Here is a 10355-nt window from a genome sequence, read left to right as displayed (position 1 = left end):
CCGACCTCCAGAGTCAGTTTGTGTTTGTGTGCTGGCTTTCTTTTTGTTTCTGTCTCAGGTTGACACGCATGGTGCAAAAAAACCTGTCAGGTTACTTTGGTATAGACTGAGAAAGCACAGTAAGAACTGTTTAGAGAATGCCATTTTGTAAATTGCTGAATACTGTTTTACAGTGCTTTGTTTTGCAATCATTTTCTAGCCGTTTCTTTGTATAGTATATGTGTAGTACCGTACTTCGGCGTTTTAGATGTACCTGACATTGTTCATTTATAATGCCCCCATGTTAATAAAGCAACTACAATGTAGCAAAATGACTCCCTCTGAGATTGTTTTTTTATATATCCGATGGACCCCATGAACCAATTAAATCGGATGACAGGTTCTACTAGTGTTAGTGTTCTAATAGTGTTATATTTACCCACATGTTGTTCTTGATCTCTTTGAATTTCTGTCATGTTTCATTTCAACTACTTTTTAAACATGAAAGTATGAAAAGCAGGGTGCTCTTCATCATGGGACTTCTGAAGTTGTCAATCTCAGGTCTTTGGTACATAGATGGAGTCTCCCAAAGGCCCTACCTTCCTGCTTTACCTTATGTGCAAACAATATAATCCCCTCTTACAGCAGTTTATTGGATCCCTATAACTGTATGGTTCATTATTCACAAATCATACCAATCCTGTGCATTCTATTGGTTTATGCACATATACATAGTTTATAGTTGATGTCTTTTAAATCAATGCATATTATTCTATAGTCTCCTTATTAGGCTTCCAAGCCCATGGCTGGGAAGCCTATTGTTGTTCAGATTATTATTATTTTTCTTTCCGCCAACAAAACCTTAAAAGTTGCATAAAATGGAAACTGCTGCACGAAAAGAGTTGTAGATGCCAATGGAAACTAATGTTCACAGCTGAATGCACGATTTGTCACATGGTTTGGCAGCCATATTGGATTTTACAACAAATTTTGGACAATTTATAAACATCTTCTTGTTGGAAACCACTTATTGCAGAGTTGAAACTTGTCCAAGATGCACGGTGCTCGAAATGAAGCTGATTGGTTGAGTGGTATGGCGGCCATGTTGGATAACCTTATTAACACACAAATGTCTTCTTCTCCAAAACCACTAATCTGATCGAAGCAAAACTTGGCACACATGATCCAAGTATGGTTTTCTTTAAAGTTTGGGCAAATTAAGTTGCTACAGTAAAAAATATGGCTGCCGTGAGCCAATCAAATTTCAGCATTGCTTTCGTTGCATATATTGCGCATTGAATGAACACTGTTGAACAAAAAGTCTTGAAACTTCACATAGTGGGGGACTATAAGAATTAATGTATTTAAAAAAAAATACCTTGATATTGACCTTTGACCTCTCCTTAAGGTAAAATGTAAAACTAGCTTATAACTCATTACAGAGTGTAGATAGGGTCACAGTTACTATAGAACACTGATATGAACCCATATGGGCGCTATTTAAAAATTACCTTGATCGTGACCTTTGACCTCTCCTTAAGGTCAAATATAAAACAAAAAAGGCCTATGGAAAGTGCTGTCTACAGCTGAGTGAATGGCAACCAGTGGATGGCAACCAATCAAAATGCTTAAATTGCAGAATAACTCCTTGGAAGCCGTAAAGTTGCTTGCAATTTCTAGTTTCTATTGTTTTTGAATGGCAGTTGTTTTCTAATGCCTCATCAGTTAAAAAAAGACAGTAGACTCCTGCGCTCCTTTTTTTAGCAGAAATATTTTATTAAACTGGCTATACGATAGTGTAATGATTTTAACAACACAGTCAATACATATTGAGCATACTTAACAGCTACAATATGTTTGTCCAATTAGCCTTAATTGCTTTAACAAAACACAAGTTCTCTAGACAGATTCTGATTCAAGGTTTAAAAGGCTACAAATAACTACACAGGGAAAAAATAATTGTTACAGACTGAATTGGTTTACACATCCGGTAGTTACCTAATTAAAAATACAGTACTACAATATCAGAAATTCTTTATTGGTTTACAAAGAAGTGCAAGGTATTATTATGGATTGAGAAATTAATCATTGCCCTTAAAAATGTCCTTCATATTTACAGAAATCCTAAAGGTTTGACCCTTCCCCATATCCTAATCAATGTTATTGATCACTGCTAATGGAGAAGTCATGATTGCACTCGCCAAGCTGTTCTGAGGTTACTTGCTGTACTATTTACTTGATGACCTGTACTACGTGTGATCAGTGTGATTCAACCATTATCTTGGTTTTGCATGACTTGTGTGATATGCTGTGTATCACATTGAAATCACAATACTGATTCGGTTGGTAGTTTTCTATTAATCCACAGTACATTATAATAAACCATCGTTCTTCGTGAGTGGCATAACACTGAAAACATAATTGCAGGCAGTAAAGTTTTTCTTTAAATACATTATTTTATAATGTGGCTGGGTAAGGGGAGCTTGTGTTGTTCAAGGCCCAACAAATACATACTGTAGTTTGTTGGATGGGGTTGGCATCTAAAAGGCAGGACAGGGATCAAAGTTCACATTGATTGTGGACAGCATCACAGCCAAATCCGCAGGCAGCACACAGAGAAGAGCCCTCTTTAATGTTTAATATTGGAGGGAATTCCATACAGGGACCACATTATAGAACACGCAACTGCATTCACAGTAAGTCCCTGCACTTTTACAGCACATTCCTGGGTCCCCAAATAAACAATTGAACAGAGAAGCTGGGTGTGACATTTTGAGTTCTGGAATGTTAGGAGTGAAGGGCCTCTGTCTGTCTGCTTGCATGGGGGATGGGTGAATCACAGAGATAACAGATTCAAAGGGAATTTTTGTTAGGCTTGGAAAGCTGCCATGAGTACATAGGTTTAGGAAAGAGAGTTCATAAATGACATCATTACAAGGCTGTGTTTTGGAAACTAAAAAAGTAGAAAGAAGCCAGCACTCCTTATAGAATAACTTTTTTTATTTAATGAAAAATAATAATGGCAGAAACATAGCAAACGTGTTGCAGCAAACAAGCCTTCATCAGTGCACACATATAATGAGCACAGACTCTATTTTATAAGCTTAATGACAAACAGGTGTTATATATTTTTTTTGAAACGTGAAAATGTAATACCAATTAAACTGTTAAAGTGTATTTAGTGAAAACAATTTCCTTAATAATATAATGACAGCAACCTTAAATCACATTCAACTAGCACTTTTCAAGATTTTTATATTTAGTTTTAGAGATAAAACATATATTGGATAATTAGATAGAAAATTCAAACCATTGTTACAGAACATCTAATAGGAGAATCATTCATCAAAAATTAATCTCAATAACCATTATTAAAGTGTCAGTAAATATCACACACATCCATCAGATTACAAAACTAATTCGGAAACTTTAGTGTACATCTGCATGTAAACATGTCAGAAAAAAAAAATAAATAAATAAATAAATTACAGAAACACTGATAAGAACAATTCTTCATCATACCAAATGGTGCCTCAGTTTTAAGTGTATGAATCCAATATGCTTCTCTTTGTAGCAATAATTTCGATCGATCTCCACCCCTTCTAGGATTTTTAACCATTTCAATGCCCAGAAATCTGAGAGAGCAAACTTCATGATTGTGTTCATTAAAGTGTCTTGCAACAGGTGAACGTTGCGTATTGCACTCTTACGTCCATAAATTCTAGTTTTTAATTATCTAATGGTTTTACCAATGTAACATAACCCACAACGACATTTCAACAAATAAACAACATATCTACAAATCTCAAGTGAATGCATTGTCTGGTGCTCAGTTTCTCTCAATCTCACTGCAGCCCAAAGTGACGCAACTCTTTATCATTCAAATTATTCTATTCTGAGCTATACCAATAAACACATATTTGACAACAATAATATTGTTTATCAGTTTCATATTTTCCCTGGATCAATATTGTAAACCGTGTATATTGTAGCTATGTATGCCTCCGTAATGAAATGTTATAAGTCTAGATTGTTCTGATGAGTTAATGGGCAACTGAACTGCTAGTTAACAGCAGACTTCGTACTGAATGTTAATATGCTTGGGATACTGCACATCCAGACAAGACCTGATTTATGAAAAAAGACATTTGCATAATTTACTTTTTTCTGGAATGTATTATTTTAAGGGGGCATAAAGGATGTATTGTTTTTAGAAATATCAGAACATCTCCCCTAGCATATTCCAAGATAGGATTGATTACAAATACTGGTATGTATAATTTATTTTAAATGATAACATTTCAATGACCAGCAGTTGGCAGCAATAAGCCTGAACTAAGGCTTGAGCAGCCATTTACATTTAAATAAAACAACAACAACTCTGGCTTCTTCCACCAGATGCCAGTACCAATCAATCTGGATGCAATTCTCCTCATTCTGCAACACTGCCCACCATGCCCCCTCCCTACTTCAGTTTTGGCTTACCCATTGCGCTATTGTACACTGACTTCCATGCCAATCTATGAGGACTCATTTAACCTCAATCAATTTCATTTCTGCTGTATGCACCTCTCTGTGCCCTCCATTTCAACACACTCTGCAATGAAACACTGCCTCCTTCCAGGAAAGAAGTAACTTTTTACAAACTTTAATTTCCCATTCAAGAAATGGGTGCTTTGCTCCCTGCACGCTTCCAATTGGTAGTCATGTTTGTCACAGCTTATTTCTGCACTGTGGAGGATTCACAACCAGGTCTTCCAACCAGTCCTTCAAAGGATCTTACATATTGATAGGTATGAAAGCTTACTTTTGTTGTGCTTATTTGGTTTGCACATTTTTCACCTTTATTCAGATGTAATATTTAATCTCTTATTTGCTGTTTGAACATTTAAAATCATTATCTCTCAAGGCTTTGTTTAAAAAATAAAAGTGTGGAGCACACAGCCCTGCTGTTATGGTAAACCACCAGCAGGAACTTATAACTGCAACACATGCGAATGGCTGCAACCATTAACACCAGAAGCATTTACATTACTGGTCACTTGACTCCTGTGGTTCATCTAGCACTGTCTGCTTCAGATCATGTTTTCCTCCAAAGAGTCACCATGACTCAAATCACCTGAACCTCAGCTGATTTAGTCGCTAATTAAACACATAGCAAATTAATATTCAATATATTATTTAAGTTTTGGTGGAAAATCTATATCATTATTGAGGCAACGATTATTTTACAATCTAATATTGTTTCAGTTTCATAAGTTAATCATGGAAAAGTGATAATGACAAAATAAGATCAACTATTTTTTTACCTCTACATTCCTAAAACCACAGTGATGATCGCTTTACCATCGCTGCTTGGAGACTGTAGCTACAACACTAACTGTTTCATCAAACAAAGACTTCACCCTCGCTAAACTCAAATAAAATGAATAATGATTGCAATGATTAATTATGTGTTTGCATTATAAGAGCACTACTTAAAATGCAGAGCAGTTCTTTGTTCCGCCGTCTTTATTCTGCAAGTTAAGTTATTCGCTGGAGTAGAAAGTCGGCATAAAACATATTTAACCCTTTGCAGTTTAGGGGACAGATATAAAATTCACATGTTCAATACGGACAATACAAAAATTGTAGTTGCAGGTAGAAGATTGTACCCATAAGGCACGTGTAAATGGTGACATTTTGCAAAATAAAGACACTCACATTTTGATCTAAGCCATTTCCCGGGCATTGCGAAAAATGTTCAATGTGGGTTGAACTAAATCGTTCTTTACATACATGTTAAAGCTCATAATCAAGATAAAATTATTTATATATATATATATATATATATATATATATATATATATATATATATATATATATATATATATATATATATATATATATATAATTTCCTTGAAGCTAAAAGTGTATAGTCTGTAATGATATATATTTTTGAATACAGTTAAGCTAATTGTATAACTGTTTCGTAGTATGTAGGGAGATCACTGTCAAAAATATTTGTATGCGTAAATATAATTTGTACTTGTAATTCTAGGTACAAATCAAAAATAAAAGTACGACTCAAAAAACTTTGAGTACAAATCACAAAGTTATGACTCAAAAAGTTACGAGTACAACTCACAAAATTACGAGTTGGACAGAGTGTGAAATCACTGTCAAATATACGTCACAGAGGTTACAGGACAGGCTGTTGATTGGGGGAACAATCGATGAGTATTTAACAGCGCATACGTCCAGCACCTTGCATTGCTGATAGAAGGGAAGGAGTGGATGCATGTTGGTGAAATTTGCAGGAGGAATTTTCAAAGTGGGAATATGGCACAAAGTCACCCAACAGATGGACAGTCTCAGTCTCAGCAAAGATCTTCTATATACAAAAGATAGTGAACTCCCCCTTTTTTTTCGTCACCGTCAATGTGATGCATCTTGGGAATCCAAAGAGTTCCGGTGGCGACTTTTATCCTATATCTATAATGTAAAGTCTGCTTCATTTCCTATTCAGCGCTTTCTCTTTTGAAAACGATTGCATTTTTTTAGCAAGTTTCACCTGGATTTGTTTAGAGACACCCCTCCGTAACACATAGGGCTCCAGTGTGGAGTAGTGGTTAGGGCTCTGGACTCTGGACCAGAGAGTCGTGGGTTCAATCCCAGGTAGGAGACACTGCTGTTGTACCCTTGAGCAAGGTCTTTGACCTAGATTCAGTATAAAACAACTGGATAAATGGGTAATTGTATGTAAACATAACATGATATAATTGTGACAACTGTAAGTCGCCCTGGATAAGGGTGTCTGCTTAAAAATAAATAATTTAAATGCAATCTGCTGAACTATTTGTATATTCTGAAATACAAGAATTTGCATTTGAATTTAAAATCATGGGAAAGCTTAAGTAATATTTCAATTTCAAATGCATTTAAATACTTTTCAATAATAATGCTCATAAAAAGTAGAGAGACTTTTCAGTATTGCTGGTAAAGTTGATCAACGTTGACCCACTGTGTCTGCTGTTTGTGTTCCAACTGAGTTCTCAATAATAATAATTATTATTATTGTTATAATTGATCCTCCAAATGAAATAACAATTAGTTACTTAATGCAATGTTAGACATAACTTGATATATCCAACTCTTTTTTCACAAACCCTGATCAGCACTAATCTTGGATTATTTTACCTGAGTTAACATTAGGTAGTCCTAGATTAATGCTAATTGAGGCTTGTGCAGCCAGCCATTTAAGAGCAAAAAATAATTCAAATGCTCTAATTAGACAAATTATTTGTTCAATTAAGGGTTCAATTAAAGTAATTCAGAGCTCAGTTGGAACAAAAAACAGCACACACTGGGTTCTCAGGACCAAGATTGGGAAACACTGTTTTATGTAACTTTGTACTTGTATATTGGTACATACCTGTTAATTATTATGAACTATGTGATTACTGTGTTTATGTTGTTATTATATAAACTGTTTTCCTTGTATGTCACCTTGGATAAAGGCCTCTGTCAAAGTCATGTTAATAAATTAACATTTGTTGTATGGGAAAGTATTTGAAGTCAATTTAGCATTTGTCACATATTTGCATTTGTATTTAGTTCAGTAGTAAACGTATCACATTTGCATTTGCATTGAGCAAATTCAGAATTTCAAATACATGCAGTCATTTGCATTTCAATCTAAATGCATTTGACCCTATGTTTGTTTGTATCACATTATGCATATGGATACTCATACAATAATATTAATGATTACAATTTCTTTCATACAGGGGGCTTATAGCCAGCCTGAAACACTGGAACCATCATGCCTTTCACCATGAAATGACAAAGAAAACATGAATACTACATGAACAGGATAGGACAGGATAAGGATAAGGATCAACAAATAAGCAGCCCACTCACAACTACAATGACACATCAGAAACTAGAGACACAACCACAATTTCAGCAATCTCCAGACCGATCACAGCCCGTTGAGAGCTATTATCATGCAACTGTCAATGTAAAACATTCAGAACGAAACCTGCCCATTGAGGAATACTGTCGTGCAACTGTCCAAGTAACATCTCCAGACCGAACACAGCACTTTGAGGGATACCATCGAGCAACTGTCTAACACAAAACAGCAGAATCAGCATGGCAATGAGCCACAGGCCAGACCCCAACAGCAGCAGGTACAACATCATTGGGACCAACAGCTAAACAAACAAACAAACAAACTCAACAGCAGGAAAATTACATGTAATTTATTCACAAAACAGCCAGGTTTGCATTACTTGGAGACACAGCACAAAACACAACAGCAGAAATCATGACTTTTTCAAGAACCAGAGCCACAGAAATTTCAATTACAGCACTACACCAATCATGCCTCAATACAACACCACACCAAGCATACCCCAATGTTTAAAACAGAACAGCAAGGAAATTACAAACCTTGTGTAAGAAAACTTGTACATAACATTTATTCTGTGGTTACAGTGGACCGCCAAATAACATCTTTGTAAAAAGCCTTGGAAGATGGTGATGAGCACACTACGACAGAACTGTGCAAACCTTATTTGAACACACCGGACGTCCATCCCCAGGAACATCCGGAGCTCTTACTGAGTGATGCATCCATTCTCACAAAGTATCATGCACAATTTCTGACTTACACACGACGCTCAGCTGACACACCAAAACACACTTGTGCATCTTGTGACAAGCTGTGCCACAGAGGAGAATGTGTTGAAATAGCTGGCACGCAAAACAACACCAAACAATGACAAGTGGCTGAATCCAAGGACTTACTTAGATAGTACCAACACACCAGCACATTATGTCTGCCACTACTGCCTGCAAAAGTTTCGCACCAATAAAAAACGGATGTACATTTGCAACTAAAGGAATAAAATGTTTACACTTTCAATACTGTCAAAGTCCCTTCTACCATTATTTTACTTTCAAATCTCTTCTCATTTCTTTTAGATTACTCTACTTATTACTCTCTTGTCTTGTCTATTTACCATACACTTTCTCTAATATCTTTCCCTCACTTTATTCATTATTTGATGAAGTAAAAAAGTGATATCTATAAACAAAGACATTGTAAAACAACAAGTTTGAAAAACCCAACAGCCGTTTAAAGTGGTGGTGATATCAAACACAAAACCCAAGTTAGGAGAAGCAATTGGGGCAACCTTGTCAAGCATCAACCAAACAGGCAGAATTGGAAAGGTGCTGGGGCCCAACATTCACACAATTCTTGCTTCTAACTTGGCTTCTTTTTTTCATTGCTCCACTTTACATTGAAATGCTCTTTGTACAACTTCAAGTGGAATGTGACCATTCCCTTATAGGCTCAAAAGTCACATCTGCAACAAAGAACATTGACAAATCACAACCAAAACAAATGCACCCCACCCCTGGATCTGCAATGCCTGCCCCATCAACTGTCACTTCCCATACACTTACCTTGCATTCTCATTATCCCTTGCACTCGTTGCCATTATTGGTCTTGTTCATCATCTTCATTGTTGGAAATACACTGTTTCGTGCTCTTTGTGGTATTCTTGTATGTATGGGCTAAATGTCTGTCCATATGTGCCCTGATCTACCTGTGCCTTACCTGCATGTTGTCTGTGTATCTTCACAAAGCATAATTGTCTGCGCCTGTGATGACGCCTCTCCCATTCCTGTCTTTCTCTCTGTAGTAGTGCTTGTAAGGATAACCAAGAACACTTCAGTCTGTGTTGAGCACTTTCCTTGGCACATGTGTCTCAGCATCTTTATTCTGGTTACAACCCAGCTGATAAGGGAATGAACATGTGGAGAGATAAAAAAAAGAAGCCAAGCTAGAAGCAACAATTGTGTAAATGTTGGGCGTTCCTTGCAGAAGTGAAACTTTCACGCAGGCATGGCTGTTTGTTATTGTGTCGGCTCACGAACGGTCGTCAAGCATTTTGTTTCGCTCACGGGTCAAAGCTGTAGACGCACAGACCTGAGGTGGGTAACTGGGACCCGGGTTAACCCTGCGGAATATAGAGGAAAAACACATATTTTCTATGCTGGCAGTGAATTTTTAGTTTTACACTTGGGGTGGGGCAAAAAACATTCAAGGCGTTTTTTGTTTGTTTGACAACCAAATCAGTTCACTTATCATATACGGGCAATTTGTCTTTATATTTACGTAAACATACATGTTGAATTAAACTGCTTCTAACGCCTAATTAATCTTCACTTGTTCAATGTATGGTTCCAGCCACGCGTGTATTGAACCTTTGGTGATCGATTAATTACACAAGTTTGTAGTGTTGTAGTGCAAATGTAGAAAATATGTTGAACATTGTTATCAATCCTGTTTATTTAACTCTGGTTTTTATTCTTGTTTTTAG

Source organism: Acipenser ruthenus, chromosome 9 (assembly GCF_902713425.1).
Source record: "Acipenser ruthenus chromosome 9, fAciRut3.2 maternal haplotype, whole genome shotgun sequence".
Classification (NCBI taxonomy): Eukaryota; Metazoa; Chordata; class Actinopteri; order Acipenseriformes; family Acipenseridae; genus Acipenser; species Acipenser ruthenus.
The sequence above is the reverse complement of the archived record's forward strand: the minus strand, read 5'-3'. Positions refer to the sequence as shown.